The sequence below is a fragment of the Molothrus ater genome, chromosome 27, assembly GCF_012460135.2.
Source record: "Molothrus ater isolate BHLD 08-10-18 breed brown headed cowbird chromosome 27, BPBGC_Mater_1.1, whole genome shotgun sequence".
In the NCBI taxonomy this organism is placed as follows: domain Eukaryota; kingdom Metazoa; phylum Chordata; class Aves; order Passeriformes; family Icteridae; genus Molothrus; species Molothrus ater.
The window spans coordinates 2207104-2224415 of NC_050504.2; the positions used below are offsets into that span (position 1 = coordinate 2207104).

Here is a 17312-nt window from a genome sequence, read left to right on the forward strand (position 1 = left end):
TGTGGCCAAGGAGCACGAGACTGACGCCCATTTCCTGACAACTTGGACAAAACCAAACCCACAGGATTCACACAGGTGAACATATCTGTCCACAGGGGATGCTGCCAGCTGATGATCTGAGCATTCTAAATGCACCCAGCATTGTTTTTGCCCATGAAACACTTGAATCTCTCATCCCAGCACTTAGACAAATGACTCTTCATGTAGGAAAGAACAGAGAATTAGCTGGGAAATAAAAAGGCAGCAGTACAGGAAACCAGGACAGAATCCCTACCATTAACTGGGATGGTGCACATTTGCCATGTACTGGTCAGAAAATAACCACTTCCACAACAGTGCCTGTAGGCCTCAGGCAGGTCAGGACTGCTATAAAAGTCAGCCCAAGTCTCTGCTCCCGCATCCACTTTTCTCACCTCCTCCTCTTCAGGATTCAGGTGAGTGGGAAGCCTCTTCTCCTCCTGCTGCTGCTGCTGCTGCTTCAAGAGCAGCTCTTGCCTGGCTGGAGGTCTCAGCTGAGAGGGGCTACAGGAGCCCTGGGCTGGGAGCTGCTTCTGCTAAAAGAGGGCAGGGGAGAGAAGGTCTTGTGCAGACAGACAGCGAGGCTGGGACTTGTCTGAGGGGGTTCCTGGGCTTTAAGCTGGGCAATGCAATGGGGGTCAGGAGGTGCCTGGGCTGCAGGGTGTTTGGGTGCAGTGCTGCTTCTCACGTGTCCTCACTTTGTGCTTCTCCCTGCCCTCTGTGCCAGGTGCACCTGTGAGCCCCAGCCATGTCCTGCTGCAAGCCCTGTGAGCCTTGCTGCCAGCCCTGTGGCCCCTGCCCGCTGGCCAGCAGCTGCAATGAGTGCTGTGTCAGGCAGTGCCAGAGCTCCCACGTTGTCATTCAGCCGCCTGCTGTGCTGGTGACCCTGCCTGGGCCCATCCTCAGCTCCTCCCCACAGAACACCGCTGTGGGATCCTCCACCTCTGCTGCTGTTGGCAGCATCCTCAGCTCTGGCGGAGTGCCCATCAGCTCTGGGGGCCTTGACCTCTCCTGCATCACCAACTGCTATGGTGGCAGCAGGTGCCGTCCCTGCTAAAGCTGCTGGCAATGTCTTCTGGCAACAACGCCCAAGATTTCAAAGCATGCTTTTGGGCAGGAAATAAAGCTTCTGGATATTGTATTTAGAGCTTTGGACCAACGCTTCCTTGTTCTATTCTCCTCTCCTTTTCTCCCCATGGCAGTCTAGTGTGGGCATGCCGTCCTTCCCCCCTCTGCAGAGCACTGCAAAGAACACCACATGGGAGCTCCATCTTAGTGGCTGCTCCTGGTGCTCTCTGTAAGCCATCTCGTTTACTTCTTTAACCTCATTAAAATTGTGTTGCATTCAAGCCTTGGCCTCTGAGTTGTCTGTTGTTCTGCAGGAACTTCTCCAGTCTGTTCTGGAAAAAGTTGGAGAAACCAATGTGAGGGTCTTGCTGCAGAGGATTTTATTTTTTACCTTTTCCCTTTGGAGCTAGTGAAGAACATCCCTGGCTACTCGGCAGCCAAAGGCCATCATGGGGACTTTGGCTCCTAAGCAGTGAAGTTGGGAACTAACAATACCTGGGGAGAGTCCACAATTCATCTCTTCCCATCCTTCCTTCATTGCCTGGCCTGCCTTCTGTGTCCAGCATACATATGAACAAGGAGATGAGATCCAAACCTCACAGAGTCCCTCAGCACTCGGCAGGGCCCAGCTGCTGCCCAGACACACAGGGCTGAGGGGACAACACCTCCGGGCACAGCCAGTAGGGGCGCTGCTGGCTCCGGGCCGGGCAGGGCGCGTGTGATGATTCCCCCATGGCAGCAGAGGGCGTTGTGGTGCCAACTCAGGGGTCAAGAGGTAATGGCGGCTCTACCAATACGGGAAGGGATGGAAGAACGGCTTGGCTTTACAAAGATGAGAGGCAGATGATCCTGTTGTCCCAGCTGGACTCTTGGGAACAGCAAGCTGGAATGGCAAGATGGTGGATGGGATGGTGGATGAGATATATTGTAAGCTCTGCAGCTGAAGTGCGGCTGCAGGAGGTCTCCCCAAGCAGGGGACTATGGTCCAGCAAAACCCTGCGCATTGCTGAAGAAGAAGAAGCAGGATTCCATCAGGGCAGCCCTGCTCCAAGCAGTGCAGGGAAAAGGCAGGGTGGGGATTCCGAGCACCTGAACATATGGAGAATAGTCCATCTTTTACTGAGGTAGAGTGTTAACAAGGTCTCAGTGCAATGGCTGCTCTTACGAGCTGAGCTCCACTCACAGGAAAAGAAAGGCGGCAGGAGATGGGAACCCAAAGTGGTGACAAATTCTCCCTACAGCACTGCAGTCTCTCTCTGCTCTGAAAGCTGAGAGAGAAAGTGAGCCAGGGGCTGCACCCAATGCCATTTTCCCACTCCTAATATCACAGCATGTCTGGCCTCCAGGAGAACCCACAAATAAAAGAAATGCAGCCAGATACCCACCTCCCCTAAAACTGGCCACTTCTTTTTTCATTCTCAAGTACCCAGACATCAATGTTTCCTAGCAAATTATGGGAAAAAATTCCTTGAGGAAAAAGCACCGAAATGAAAAGATTCTGCCCCTCAACAGCCTCTAAAGGGAAGGGAGTAGCACTCAGCTATGCTATGTGGGTAGATCCAACTGTCCTATATCACATTGTAGAGCAACACCTCAGTATGGGTTCCTTTGGTCCAAGACCCATTTGCTGGGAGGTTTCAGCCCTGCTCAGTCAGCTCCAGGCTGCTGAGATGTAGAAATTCATCTGGCATGGGCCTGGAGAGCAGGAGCCTCTGTCACACCAAGGCCACCAGCAACATTCCACCAGAAGGGGATCCACTGAATGATAACAACCTGCAGAAGTGGGCAAGCAGCCATGGTGTTTCTCCCTCTCCATAAAACAAGAATTGGAGAGTGCAGGAGGCAGAAGCTGATTTCAGTGCTCATTTCTCTGCCACCTTCAAGCCACGACCATTCAGCGGTAGATTCCATACAAAGTGCCTTTCCTGATGGCAAAGGAAACATCTTGCTCTCTGAGATCATGAACACTCCAGGGAAGAGCCCTGCTGCTCTGACCTGCACATGCCATCAGGAGGGTCACCCAAGCACAGAATGATGCACGTGTGCTCAAACACTCCAGCATGGAATAATGCAATGATCGGCATGATCCCAGGGAGTTAGCAAAGAGTCAAAAACGGACAGAAAGTAAGTTTAGTTATGGGAACTGTGCTGATGAGATACTGGGGAAAAGAGTGGCAGAAAATTACTCAGGTATCCTGGACAAGGATCAGGCTCCAGATAACTCCTGCTATTCCCAGAGGACCCACAGAGAGTGCACAGAAAGACCATGAGCCAAATGAGGCCAACACAATTTTTCTCTGAGCACTCTTTGAGAAGCAACAGGGTCCAACCCTACCAGCAGATGCAGACCTGTGTGCAACAGTGAGTGACCATCATGGAGAGATGGGAAAAGCAACAAAAAATGATGTGTCATGAGCCCTCACATGGCAGTCCTTGGGCATGTGGCCAAGGAGCACGAGACTGACACCCATTTCCTGACAACTTGGACAAAACCAAACCCACAGGAATGACACAGGTGAACATATTTTTCTGCAGAGGATGCTGCCAGCTGATGATCTGAGCATTCTAAATGCACCCAGCATTGGTTTTGCCCAGGAAACCCCTGAATCTCTCATCCCAGCATTTAGAGAAATGGCCTTTCATGTAGGAAAGCACAGAGAATTAGCCAGGAAATGAAAAGGCAGCAGTGCAAGAAATCAGGAATGAAACCCCTACTATTACCTGGGATGATGCACATTTGCCATGTACTGGTCAGACAATTATGACTTCCACTACAGTGCCTGTGGGCCTGAGGCAGGGCAGGACTGCTATAAAAGGCAGCCCAAGTCTCCGCTCCCTCATCCACTTCTTTCACCTCCTCCTCTTCAGGAATCAGGTGAGTGGGAAGCCTATTCTCCTCCTGCAGCTGCTGCTGCTGCTTCAAGAGCAGCTCTTGCCTGGCTGGAGGTCTCAGCTGAGAGGGGCTACAGGAGCGCAGGGCTGGGAGCTGCTTGTGCTGGGAGAGGGCAGGGGAGAGAAGGTCTTGTGCAGACAGAGAGAGGCTGGGACTTGGCTGAGGTGGCTCCTGGGCTTTGAGCTGGGCACTGCAATGTGGGCCAGGAGGTGCCTGGGCTGCAGGGTGTTTGGGTGCAGTGCTGCTACTCAAGAAATGTCCTTACTTTTTTCTTCTCCCTGTCCTCTGTGCCAGGTGCACCTGTGAGCCCCAGCCATGTCCTGCTGCAGGCCCTGCAACCCTTGCTGCCAGCCCGGTGGCCCCTGCCCGCTGGCCAGCAGCTGCAATGAGTGCTGTGTCCAGCAGTGCCAGAGCTCCCACGTTGTCATTCAGCCGCCTGCTGTGCTGGTGACCCTGCCTGGGCCCATCCTCAGCTCCTCCCCACAGAACACTGCCGTGGGATCCTCCACCTCTGCTGCTGTTGGCAGCATCCTCAGCTCTGGCGGAGTGCCCATCAGCTCTGGGGGCTTTGACATCTCTTGCATCACCAACTGCTATGGCAGCAGGTGCCGTCCCTGCTAAAGCTGCTGGCAATGTCTTCTGGCAACAACGCCCAAGATTTCAAAGCATGGTTTTGGGCAGGAAATAGAGCTTCTGGATATTGTATTTAGAGCTTTGGACCATTGCTTCCTTGTTCTATTCTCCTCTCCTTTTCTCCCCATGGCAGTCTAGTGTGGGCGTGCCGTCCTTCCCCCCTCTGCAGAGCACTGCAAAGAACACCACATGGGAGCTCCATCTTAGTGGCTGCTCCTGGTGCTCTCTGTGAGCCATCTCCTTTTCTTCTTTAACCTCATTAAAATTGTGTTGCATTCAAGCCTTGGCCTCTGAGTTGTCTGTTGTTCTGGGGCAAGCCCTCCAGTTTTCTCAGGAAAAAGACAGAGGATGCAATGTTTGGGGCTCGCTGCAGTGGATTTTATTTTGTCTCCTTTTCGTTTGGAGCTGATGAAGAACATCCCTGGCTACTCAGCAGCCAAAGCAATCATGGAGACTTTGGGTCCAAAGGAGTGGGAATGGGAAAGAACAACACCAGGGGACAGCCCACAACTCATCTCTTCCCATCCTTCCTTCATTGCCTGGCCTGGCGTCTTTGGCCAGCCCTCCTGGGAACAAGGAGATGAGATCCAAACCTCACACTGTCTCTCAGTACTTGGCAGGGCCCAGCTGCTGCCCAGACACACAGGGCTGAGGGGACCGCACCTCCGGGCACAGCCAGCAGGGGCGCTGCTGGCTCCCGGCCTGGCAGGGCGCCTGCGATGATTCCCCCATGGCAGCAGAGGGCATTGTGGCCTGAGGTCCTAGGCCATGTGTGATGGCGGCTTGACTGAGACGGGAAGGAATGATAAAAAGGCTTCGCTTTACAAAGACCAAGAGGTAGCCATGATCCTATTACCCCCGCTGGACTCTCAGGAGTAACAAGCTGTAATGGCAGAAATGAGTGAAAATCCCAGGGTGGTGCATAAGATGTAGTAGAAGCGCTGCAGCTCTCGGTGGAGCTGTGGGTTGTGTCAACAGGCAGGGGGCTACAGTGCAGCAAAATCCAGAGCCGTTCCAAAAAAAGCAGCAGGGGCCCAACAGAGGCAGCCCGGCTCCAAACAGTGCAAGGAAAGGCGGGTTGGGTATTCCAAGTAGCTGAACATCTCGTGAAAACTCCATCTTTTACTGAGGTAGACTGTAAACAAGGTGCCAGTGCGACGGTTGCTCCGAGGAGCAGAGCTCCAGGCACAGTAAAAAAAAAGGCAGCAAGACATGCAACACTGCTGCAGCCTCTCTGCCCTCTGAAAGCTGAGAGAGAAAGAGATCCAGGGTCTGCACCCAACCCCATTTTCCCACTCCAAATGTCTTTGCATTTCTGGCCTTCCGGAGAAACCCACAGATAAGAGAAATGCAGCCAGATTCCCTCCTCCCCTGAGCTTGGCCACTGCTTTTTTCATTGTGAAGTACGCAGTCGTTAATGTTTCCAAGCAACTTATGAGACAAAATTCCTTGAGGAAAAACCACCGAAATGAAAAGATTCTGACCCTCAACAGCTTCTAAACGGGAGGGAGCAGCACTCAGCTATGCTGTGTGGGTCAATCACACTGTCCTATGTCTCACAGCAGAGCAACACCTGAATAGGGGTTCCTTTGGTCCAAGAACCATTTCCAGGAGGGTCTGAGTCCTGCTCAGTCAGCTCCAGGCTGCTGAGATGTAGAAATGTATCTGCCATTGGCCTGGACAGCAGGAGCCTCTGTCCCACCCTGGCCACCAGCAACATTCCACCAGAAGGGGATCCACTGAATGATAACAACCTGCAGAAGTGAGCAGGCAGCCATGGTGTTTCTCCCTCTCCATAAAACAAGAATTGGAGAGTGCAGGAGGCAGAAGCTGATTTCAGTGCTCATTTCTCTGCCACCTTCAAGCCACAACCATTCAGCGGTAGATTCCATACAAAGTGCCTTTCCTGATGGCAAAGGAAACATCTTTCTCTCTGAGATCATGAACACTCCAGGGAAGAGCCCTGCTGCTCTGACCTGCACATACCCTCAGGAGGGTCATCCAAGCTCAGAATGATGAACGTGTGCTCAAACACGCCAGCATGGAATAATGCAATGATCTGTATGGTCACACAGAGTTAGCAAAGAGACAGGAACAGACAGAAAAGATGTGCAGTTCTGGGAACTCTGATGAGGAGATAAAAGGGGCAATTGTGCCCAAAAATTGCTCAGGTATCCTGGACAAGGATCAGGCTCCAGATAACTCCTGGTATTCCCAGAGGACCCACAGAGAGTGCACAGAAAGACCATGAGCCAAATGAGGCCAACACAATTTTTCTCTGAGCACTCTTTGGGAAGCAACAGGGTCCAACCCTACCAGCAGATGCAGACCTGTGTGCAACAGTGAGTGACCATCACGGAGAGATGGGAAAAGCAACAGAAAATGATGTGTCATGAGCCCTCACATGGCAGTCCTTGGGCATGTGGCCAAGGAGCACGAGACTGACGCCCATTTCCTGACAACTTGGACAAAACCAAACCCACAGGATTCACACAGGTGAACATATCTGTCCACAGGGGATGCTGCCAGCTGATGATCTGAGCATTCTAAATGCACCCAGCATTGTTTTTGCCCATGAAACACTTGAATCTCTCATCCCAGCACTTAGACAAATGACTCTTCATGTAGGAAAGAACAGAGAATTAGCTGGGAAATAAAAAGGCAGCAGTACAGGAAACCAGGACAGAATCCCTACCATTAACTGGGATGGTGCACATTTGCCATGTACTGGTCAGAAAATAACCACTTCCACAACAGTGCCTGTAGGCCTCAGGCAGGTCAGGACTGCTATAAAAGTCAGCCCAAGTCTCTGCTCCCGCATCCACTTTTCTCACCTCCTCCTCTTCAGGATTCAGGTGAGTGGGAAGCCTCTTCTCCTCCTGCTGCTGCTGCTGCTGCTTCAAGAGCAGCTCTTGCCTGGCTGGAGGTCTCAGCTGAGAGGGGCTACAGGAGCCCTGGGCTGGGAGCTGCTTCTGCTAAAAGAGGGCAGGGGAGAGAAGGTCTTGTGCAGACAGACAGCGAGGCTGGGACTTGTCTGAGGGGGTTCCTGGGCTTTAAGCTGGGCAATGCAATGGGGGTCAGGAGGTGCCTGGGCTGCAGGGTGTTTGGGTGCAGTGCTGCTTCTCACGTGTCCTCACTTTGTGCTTCTCCCTGCCCTCTGTGCCAGGTGCACCTGTGAGCCCCAGCCATGTCCTGCTGCAAGCCCTGTGAGCCTTGCTGCCAGCCCTGTGGCCCCTGCCCGCTGGCCAGCAGCTGCAATGAGTGCTGTGTCAGGCAGTGCCAGAGCTCCCACGTTGTCATTCAGCCGCCTGCTGTGCTGGTGACCCTGCCTGGGCCCATCCTCAGCTCCTCCCCACAGAACACCGCTGTGGGATCCTCCACCTCTGCTGCTGTTGGCAGCATCCTCAGCTCTGGCGGAGTGCCCATCAGCTCTGGGGGCCTTGACCTCTCCTGCATCACCAACTGCTATGGTGGCAGCAGGTGCCGTCCCTGCTAAAGCTGCTGGCAATGTCTTCTGGCAACAACGCCCAAGATTTCAAAGCATGCTTTTGGGCAGGAAATAAAGCTTCTGGATATTGTATTTAGAGCTTTGGACCAACGCTTCCTTGTTCTATTCTCCTCTCCTTTTCTCCCCATGGCAGTCTAGTGTGGGCATGCCGTCCTTCCCCCCTCTGCAGAGCACTGCAAAGAACACCACATGGGAGCTCCATCTTAGTGGCTGCTCCTGGTGCTCTCTGTAAGCCATCTCGTTTACTTCTTTAACCTCATTAAAATTGTGTTGCATTCAAGCCTTGGCCTCTGAGTTGTCTGTTGTTCTGCAGGAACTTCTCCAGTCTGTTCTGGAAAAAGTTGGAGAAACCAATGTGAGGGTCTTGCTGCAGAGGATTTTATTTTTTACCTTTTCCCTTAAGAGCTAGTGAAGAACATCCCTGGCTACTCGGCAGCCAAAGGCCATCATGGGGACTTTGGCTCCTAAGCAGTGAAGTTGGGAACTAACAATACCTGGGGAGAGTCCACAATTCATCTCTTCCCATCCTTCCTTCATTGCCTGGCCTGCCTTCTGTGTCCAGCACACATATGAACAAGGAGATGAGATCCAAACCTCACAGAGTCCCTCAGCACTCGGCAGGGCCCAGCTGCTGCCCAGGCATACAGGGCTGAGGGGACCACACCTCCGGGCACAGCCAGTAGGGGCGCTGCTGGCTCCGGGCCGGGCAGGGCGCGTGTGATGATTCCCCCATGGCAGCAGAGGGCGTTGTGGTGCCAACTCAGGGGTCAAGAGGTAATGGCGGCTCTACCAATACGGGAAGGGATGGAAGAACGGCTTGGCTTTACAAAGATGAGAGGCAGATGATCCTGTTGTCCCAGCTGGACTCTTGGGAACAGCAAGCTGGAATGGCAAGATGGTGGATGGGATGGTGGATGAGATATATTGTAAGCTCTGCAGCTGAAGTGCGGCTGCAGGAGGTCTCCCCAAGCAGGGGACTATGGTCCAGCAAAACCCTGCGCATTGCTGAAGAAGAAGAAGCAGGATTCCATCAGGGCAGCCCTGCTCCAAGAAGTGCAGGGAAAAGGCAGGGTGGGGATTCCGAGCACCTGAACATATGGTGAACAGTCCCTCTTTTACTGAGGTAGAGTGTTAACAAGGTCTCAGTGCAATGGCTGCTCTTACGAGCTGAGCTCCACTCACAGGAAAAGAAAGGCGGCAGGAGATGGGAACCCAAAGTGGTGACAAATTCTCCCTACAGCACTGCAGTCTCTCTCTGCTCTGAAAGCTGAGAGAGAAAGTGAGCCAGGGGCTGCACCCAATGCCATTTTCCCACTCCTAATGTCACAGCATGTCTGGCCTCCAGGAGAACCCACAAATAAAAGAAATGCTGCCAGATACCCACCTCCCCTAAAACTGGCCACTTCTTTTTTCATTCTCAAGTACCCAGACATCAATGTTTCCTAGCAAATTATGGGAAAAAATTCCTTGAGGAAAAAGCACCGAAATGAAAAGATTCTGCCCCTCAACAGCCTCTAAAGGGAAGGGAGTAGCACTCAGCTATGCTATGTGGGTAGATCCAACTGTCCTATATCACATTGTAGAGCAACACCTCAGTATGGGTTCCTTTGGTCCAAGACCCATTTGCTGGGAGGTTTCAGCCCTGCTCAGTCAGCTCCAGGCTGCTGAGATGTAGAAATTCATCTGGCATGGGCCTGGAGAGCAGGAGCCTCTGTCACACCAAGGCCACCAGCAACGTTCCACCAGAAGGGGATCCACTGAATGATAACAACCTGCAGAAGTGGGCAAGCAGCCATGGTGTTTCTCCCTCTCCATAAAACAAGAATTGGAGAGTGCAGGAGGCAGAAGCTGATTTCAGTGCTCATTTCTCTGCCACCTTCAAGCCACGACCATTCAGCGGTAGATTCCATACAAAGTGCCTTTCCTGATGGCAAAGGAAACATCTTGCTCTCTGAGATCATGAACACTCCAGGGAAGAGCCCTGCTGCTCTGACCTGCACATACCATCAGGAGGGTCACCCAAGCACAGAATGATGCACGTGTGCTCAAACACTCCAGCATGGAATAATGCAATGATCGGCATGATCCCAGGGAGTTAGCAAAGAGTCAAAAACGGACAGAAAGTAAGTTTAGTTATGGGAACTGTGCTGATGAGATACTGGGGAAAAGAGTGGCAGAAAATTACTCAGGTATCCTGGACAAGGATCAGGCTCCAGATAACTCTTGGTATTCCCACAGGACCCAAAGAGAGTGCACAGAAAGACCATGAGCCAAATGAGGCCAACACAATTTTTCTCTGAGCACTCTTTGAGAAGCAACAGGGTCCAACCCTACCAGCAGATGCAGACCTGTGTGCAACAGTGAGTGACCATCACGGAGAGATGGGAAAAGCAACAGAAAATGATGTGTCATGAGCCCTCACATGGCAGTCCTTGGGCATGTGGCCAAGGAGCACGAGACTGACACCCATTTCCTGACAACTTGGACAAAACCAAAGCCACAGGAATGACACAGGTGAACATATTTTTCTGCAGAGGATGCTGCCAGCTGATGGTCTGAGCATTCTAAATGCACCCAGCATTGGTTTTGCCCAGGAAACCCCTGAATCTCTCATCCCAGCATTTAGAGAAATGGCCTTTCATGTAGGAAAGCACAGAGAATTAGCCAGGAAATGAAAAGGCAGCAGTGCAGGAAATCAGGAATGAAACCCCTACTATTACTTGGGATGATGCACATTTGCCATGTACTGGTCAGAAAATTATGACTTCCACTACAGTGCCTGTGGGCCTGAGGCAGGGCAGGACTGCTATAAAAGGCAGCCCAAGACTCCGCTCTCTCATCCACTTCTTTCACCTCCTCCTCTTCAGGAATCAGGTGAGTGGGGAGCCTCTTCTCCTCCTCCTGCTGCTGCTGCTGCTTCAAGAGCAGCTCTTGCCTGGCTGGAGGTCTCAGCTGAGAGGGGATACAAGAGCCCAGGGCTGGGAGCTGCTTGTGCTGGGAGAGGGCAGGGGAGAGAAGGTCTTGTGCAGACAGAGAGAGGCTGGGACTTGGCTGAGGTGGCTCCTGGGCTTTAAGCTGGGCAATGCAATGGGGGTCAGGAGGTGCCTGGGCTGCAGGGTGTTTGGGTGCAGTGCTGCTACTCAAGAAATGTCCTTACTTTTTTCTTCTCCCTGCCTTCTGTGCCAGGTGCACCTGTGAGCCCCAGCCATGTCCTGCTGCAGGCCCTGTGACCCTTGCTGCCAACCCGGTGGCCCCTGCCCGCTGGCCAGCAGCTGCAATGAGTGCTGTGTCAGGCAGTGCCAGAGCTCCCACGTTGTCATTGAACCCTCCCCTGTGCTGGTGACCCTGCCTGGGCCCATCCTCAGCTCCTTCCCCCAGAACACCGCCGTGGGATCCTCCACCTCTGCTGCTGTTGGCAGCATCCTCAGCTCTGGCGGAGTGCCCATCAGCTCTGGGGGCTTTGACCTCTCCTGCATCACCAACTGCTATGGTGGCAGCAGGTGCCGTCCCTGCTAAAGCTGCTGGCAATGTCTTCTGGCAACAACGCCCAAGATTTCAAAGCATGGTTTTGGGCAGGAAATAGAGCTTCAGAAAATTGTATTTAGAGCTTTGGACCATCGCTTCCTTGTTCTATTCTCCTCTCCTTTTCTCCCCGTGGCAGTCTAGTGTGGGCGTGCCGTCCTTCCCCCCTCTGCAGAGCACTGCAAAGAACACCACATGGGAGCTCCATCTTAGTGGCTGCTCCTGGTGCTCTCTGTGAGCCATCTCCTTTTCTTCTTTAACCTCATTAAAATTGTGTTGCATTCAAGCCTTGGCCTCTGAGTTGTCTGTTGTTCTGGGGCAAGCCCTCCAGTTTTCTCAGGAAAAAGACGGAGGATGCAATGTTTGGGGCTCGCTGCAGTGGATTTTATTTTGTCTCCTTTTCGTTTGGAGCTGATGAAGAACATCCCTGGCTCCTCAGCAGCCAAAGCCATCATGGAGACTTTGGGTCCAAAGGAGTGGGAATGGAAAACAACAACACCGGGGGACAGCCCACAACTCATCTCTTCCCATCCTTCCTTCATTGCCTGGCCTGGCGGCTGTGGCCAGCCCTCCTGGGAACAAGGAGATGAGATCCAAACCTCACACTGTCTCTCAGTACTTGGCAGGGCCCAGCTGCTGCCCAGACACACAGGGCTGAGGGGACCGCACCTCCGGGCACAGCCAGCAGGGGCGCTGCTGGCTCCCGGCCTGGCAGGGCGCCTGCGATGATTCCCCCATGGCAGCAGAGGGCGTTGTGGCCTGAGGTCCTAGGCCATGAGGTAATGGCGGCTTGACTGAGACGGGAAGGAATGATAAAAAGGCTTCGCTTTACAAAGACCAAGGGGTAGCCATGATCCTATTACCCCCGCTGGACTCTCAGGAGTAACAAGCTGTAATGGCAGAAATGAGTGAAAATCCCAGGGTGGTGCATAAGATGTAGTAGAAGCTCTGCAGCTCTCGGTGGAGCTGTGGGTTGTGTCAACAGGCAGGGGGCTACAGTGCAGCAAAATCCAGAGCCGTTCCAAAAAAAGCAGCAGGGGCCCAACAGAGGCAGCCCGGCTCCAAACAGTGCAAGGAAAGGCGGGTTGGGTATTCCAAGCAGCTGAACATCTCGTGAAAACTCCATCTTTTACTGAGGTAGACTGTAAACAAGGTGCCAGTGCGACGGTTGCTCCGAGGAGCAGAGCTCCAGGCACAGTAAAAAAAAAGGCAGCAAGACATGCAACACTGCTGCAGCCTCTCTGCCCTCTGAAAGCTGAGAGAGAAAGAGATCCAGGGTCTGCACCCAACCCCATTTTCCCACTCCAAATGTCTTTGCATTTCTGGCCTTCCGGAGAAACCCACAGATAAGAGAAATGCAGCCAGATTCCCTCCTCCCCTGAGCTTGGCCACTGCTTTTTTCATTGTGAAGTACGCAGTCGTTAATGTTTCCAAGCAACTTATGAGACAAAATTCCTTGAGGAAAACCCACCGAAATGAAAAGATTCTGACCCTCAACAGCTTCTAAAGGGGAGGGAGCAACACTCAGCTATGCTGTGTGGGTCAATCACACTGTCCTATGTCTCACAGCAGAGCAACACCTGAATAGGGGTTCCTTTGGTCCAAGAACCATTTCCTGAGGGGTCTCACCCTGCTCAGTCAGCACCAGGATGCTGAGATGCAGAAATACATCTGCCATTGGCCTGGACAGCAGGAGCCTGTGTCACATCCTGGCCACCAGCAACATTCCACCAGAAGGGGATCCACTGAATGATAACAACCTGCAGAAGTGGGCAAGCAGCCATGGTGTTTCTCCCTCTCCATAAAACAAGAATTGGAGAGTGCAGGAGGCAGAAGCTGATTTCAGTGCTCATTTCTCTGCCACCTTCAAGCCACGACCATTCAGCGGTAGATTCCATACAAAGTGCCTTTCCTGATGGCAAAGGAAACATCTTGCTCTCTGAGATCATGAACACTCCAGGGAAGAGCCCTTCTGCTCTGACCTGCACATACCCTCAGGAGGGTCACCCAAGCACAGAATGAGGCAAAAGTGTGCTCAAACACGCCAGCATGGAATAATGCAATGATCTGTATGGTCACACAGAGTTAGCAAAGAGACAGTAACACACAGAAAAGATGTGCACTTCTGGGAACTCTGATGAGGAGATACTGGGGAAAAGAGTGGCAGAAAATTACTCAGGTATCCTGGACAAGGATCAGGTTCCAGATAACTCCTGGTATTCCCAGAGGACCACAGAGAGTGCACAGAAAGACCATGAGCCAAATGAGGCCAACACAATTTTTCTCTGAGCACTCTTTGAGAAGCAACAGGGTCCAACCCTACCAGCAGATGCAGACCTGTGTGCAACAGTGAGTGACCATCACGGAGAGATGGGAAAAGCAACAGAAAATGATGTGTCATGAGCCCTCACATGGCAGTCCTTGGGCATGTGGCCAAGGAGCACGAGACTGACGCCCATTTCCTGACAACTTGGACAAAACCAAACCCACAGGAATGACACAGGTGAACATATTTTTCTGCAGAGGATGCTGCCAGCTGATGATCTGAGCATTCTAAATGCACCCAGCATTGGTTTTGCCCAGGAAATCCTTGAATCTCTCATCCCAGCATTTAGAGAAATGGCCTTTCATGTAGGAAAGCACAGAGAATTAGCCAGGAAATGAAAAGGCAGCAGTGCAGGAAATCAGGAATGAAACCCCTACTATTACCTGAGATGATGCACATTTGCCATGTACTGGTCAGAAAATTATGACTTCCACAATGGTGCCTGTGGGCCTGAGGCAGGGCAGGACTGCTATAAAAGGCAGCCCAAGACTCCGCTCTCTCATCCACTTCTTTCACCTCCTCCTCTTCAGGAATCAGGTGAGTGGGAAGCCTATTCTCCTCCTGCAGCTGCTGCTGCTGCTTCAAGAGCAGCTCTTGCCTGGCTGGAGGTCTCAGCTGAGAGGGGCTACAGGAGCCCAGGGCTGGGAGTTGCTTGTGCTGGGAGAGGGCAGGGGAGAGAAGGTCTTGTGCAGACAGGGAGAGGCTGGGACTTGTCTGAGGGGGTTCCTGGGCTTTAAACTGGGCAATGCAATGTGGACCAGGAGGTGCCTGGGCTGCAGGGTGTTTGGGTGCAGTGCTGCTACTCAAGAAATGTCCTTACTTTTTTCTTCTCCCTGCCCTCTGTGCCAGGTGCACCTGTGAGCCCCAGCCATGTCCTGCTGCAGGCCCTGTGACCCTTGCTGCCAGCCCTGTGGCCCCTGCCCGCTGGCCAGCAGCTGCAATGAGTGCTGTGTCAGGCAGTGCCAGAGCTCCCACGTGGCCATCCAGCCGCCTGCTGTGCTGGTGACCCTGCCTGGGCCCATCCTCAGCTCCTCCCCACAGAACACCGCCGTGGGATCCTCCACCTCTGCTGCTGTTGGCAGCATCCTCAGCTCTCAGGGAGTGCCCATCAGCTCTGGGGGCTTTGACCTCTCCTGCATCACCAACTGCTATGGTGGCAGCAGGTGCCGTCCCTGCTAAAGCTGCTGGCAATGTCTTCTGGCAACAATGCCCAAGCCTTCAAAGCATGGTTTTGGGCAGGAAATAGAGCTTCTGGATATTGTATTTAGAGCTTTGGACCATCGCTTCCTTGTTCTATTCTCCTCTCCTTTTCTCCCCATGGCAGTCTAGTGTGGGCGTGCCGTCCTTCCCCCCTCTGCAGAGCACTGCAAAGAACACCACATGGGAGCTCCATCTTAGTGGCTGCTCCTGGTGCTCTCTGTGAGCCATCTCCTTTTCTTCTTTAACCTCATTAAAATTGTGTTGCATTCAAGCCTTGGCCTCTGAGTTGTCTGTTGTTCTGGGGCAAGCCCTCCAGTTTTCTCAGGAAAAAGACGGAGGATGCAATGTTTGGGGCTCGCTGCAGTGGATTTTATTTTGTCTCCTTTTCGTTTGGAGCTGATGAAGAACATCCCTGGCTCCTCAGCAGCCAAAGCCATCAGGAAGACTTTGGGTCCAAAGGAGTGGGAATGGGAAAGAACAACACCAGGGGACAGCCCACAACTCATCTCTTCCCATCCTTCCTTCATTGCCTGGCCTGGCGGCTGTGGCCAGCCCTCCTGGGAACAAGGAGATGAGATCCAAACCTCACACTGTCTCTCAGTACTTGGCAGGGCCCAGCTGCTGCCCAGACACACAGGGCTGAGGGGACCGCACCTCCGGGCACAGCCAGCAGGGGCGCTGCTGGCTCCCGGCCTGGCAGGGCGCCTGCAATGATTCCCCCATGGCAGCAGAGGGCGTTGTGGCCTGAGGTCCTAGGCCATGAGGTAATGGCGGCTTGACTGAGACGGGAAGGAATGATAAAAAGGCTTCGCTTTACAAAGACCAAGGGGTAGCCATGATCCTATTACCCCCGCTGGACTCTCAGGAGTAACAAGCTGTAATGGCAGAAATGAGTGAAAATCCCAGGGTGGTGCATAAGATGTAGTAGAAGCTCTGCAGCTCTCGGTGGAGCTGTGGGTTGTGTCAACAGGCAGGGGGCTACAGTGCAGCAAAATCCAGAGCAGTTCCAAAAAAAAGCAGCAGGGGCCCAACAGAGGCAGCCCGGCTCCAAACAGTGCAAGGAAAGGCGGGTTGGGTATTCCAAGCAGCTGAACATCTCGTGAAAACTCCATCTTTTACTGAGGTAGACTGTAAACAAGGTGCCAGTGCGACGGTTGCTCCGAGGAGCAGAGCTCCAGGCACAGTAAAAAAAAAGGCAGCAAGACATGCAACACTGCTGCAGCCTCTCTGCCCTCTGAAAGCTGAGAGAGAAAGAGATCCAGGGTCTGCACCCAACCCCATTTTCCCACTCCAAATGTCTTTGCATTTCTGGCCTTCCGGAGAAACCCACAGATAAGAGAAATGCAGCCAGATTCCCTCCTCCCCTGAGCTTGGCCACTGCTTTTTTCATTGTGAAGTACGCAGTCGTTAATGTTTCCAAGCAACTTATGAGACAAAATTCCTTGAGGAAAAACCACCGAAATGAAAAGATTCTGACCCTCAACAGCTTCTAAAGGGGAGGGAGCAACACTCAGCTATGCTGTGTGGGTCAATCACACTGTCCTATGTCTCACAGCAGAGCAACACCTGAATAGGGGTTCCTTTGGTCCAAGAACCATTTCCTGAGGGGTCTCACCCTGCTCAGTCAGCACCAGGATGCTGAGATGCAGAAATACATCTGCCATTGGCCTGGACAGCAGGAGCCTGTGTCACATCCTGGCCACCAGCAACATTCCACCAGAAGGGGATCCACTGAATGATAACAACCTGCAGAAGTGGGCAAGCAGCCATGGTGTTTCTCCCTCTCCATAAAACAAGAATTGGAGAGTGCAGGAGGCAGAAGCTGATTTCAGTGCTCATTTCTCTGCCACCTTCAAGCCACGACCATTCAGCGGTAGATTCCATACAAAGTGCCTTTCCTGATGGCAAAGGAAACATCTTTCTCTCTGAGATCATGAACACTCCAGGGAAGAGCCCTTCTGCTCTGACCTGCACATACCCTCAGGAGGGTCACCCAAGCACAGAATGATGCACGTGTGCTCAAACACGCCAGCATGGAATAATGCAATGATCTGTATGGTCACACAGAGTTAGCAAAGAGACAGGAACACACAGAAAAGATGTGCAGTTCTGGGAACTCTGATGCGGAGATAAAAGGGGCAATT

General features: G+C 52.7%; 3 pseudogenes; all 3 read left to right on the forward strand.

Annotated features, from left to right (window-relative positions):
- The first annotated feature begins 301 nt into the window (after positions 1 to 301).
- On the forward strand, positions 302 to 1075 carry LOC118696686 (feather keratin Cos2-2-like; annotated as a pseudogene).
- A 9786-nt stretch (positions 1076 to 10861) lies between these two features.
- Positions 10862 to 11636, forward strand: LOC118696680 (feather keratin Cos1-2-like; annotated as a pseudogene).
- A 2736-nt stretch (positions 11637 to 14372) lies between these two features.
- LOC118696681 (feather keratin Cos1-2-like) lies at positions 14373 to 15147 on the forward strand (annotated as a pseudogene).
- The last annotated feature ends 2165 nt before the right edge of the window (positions 15148 to 17312 follow it).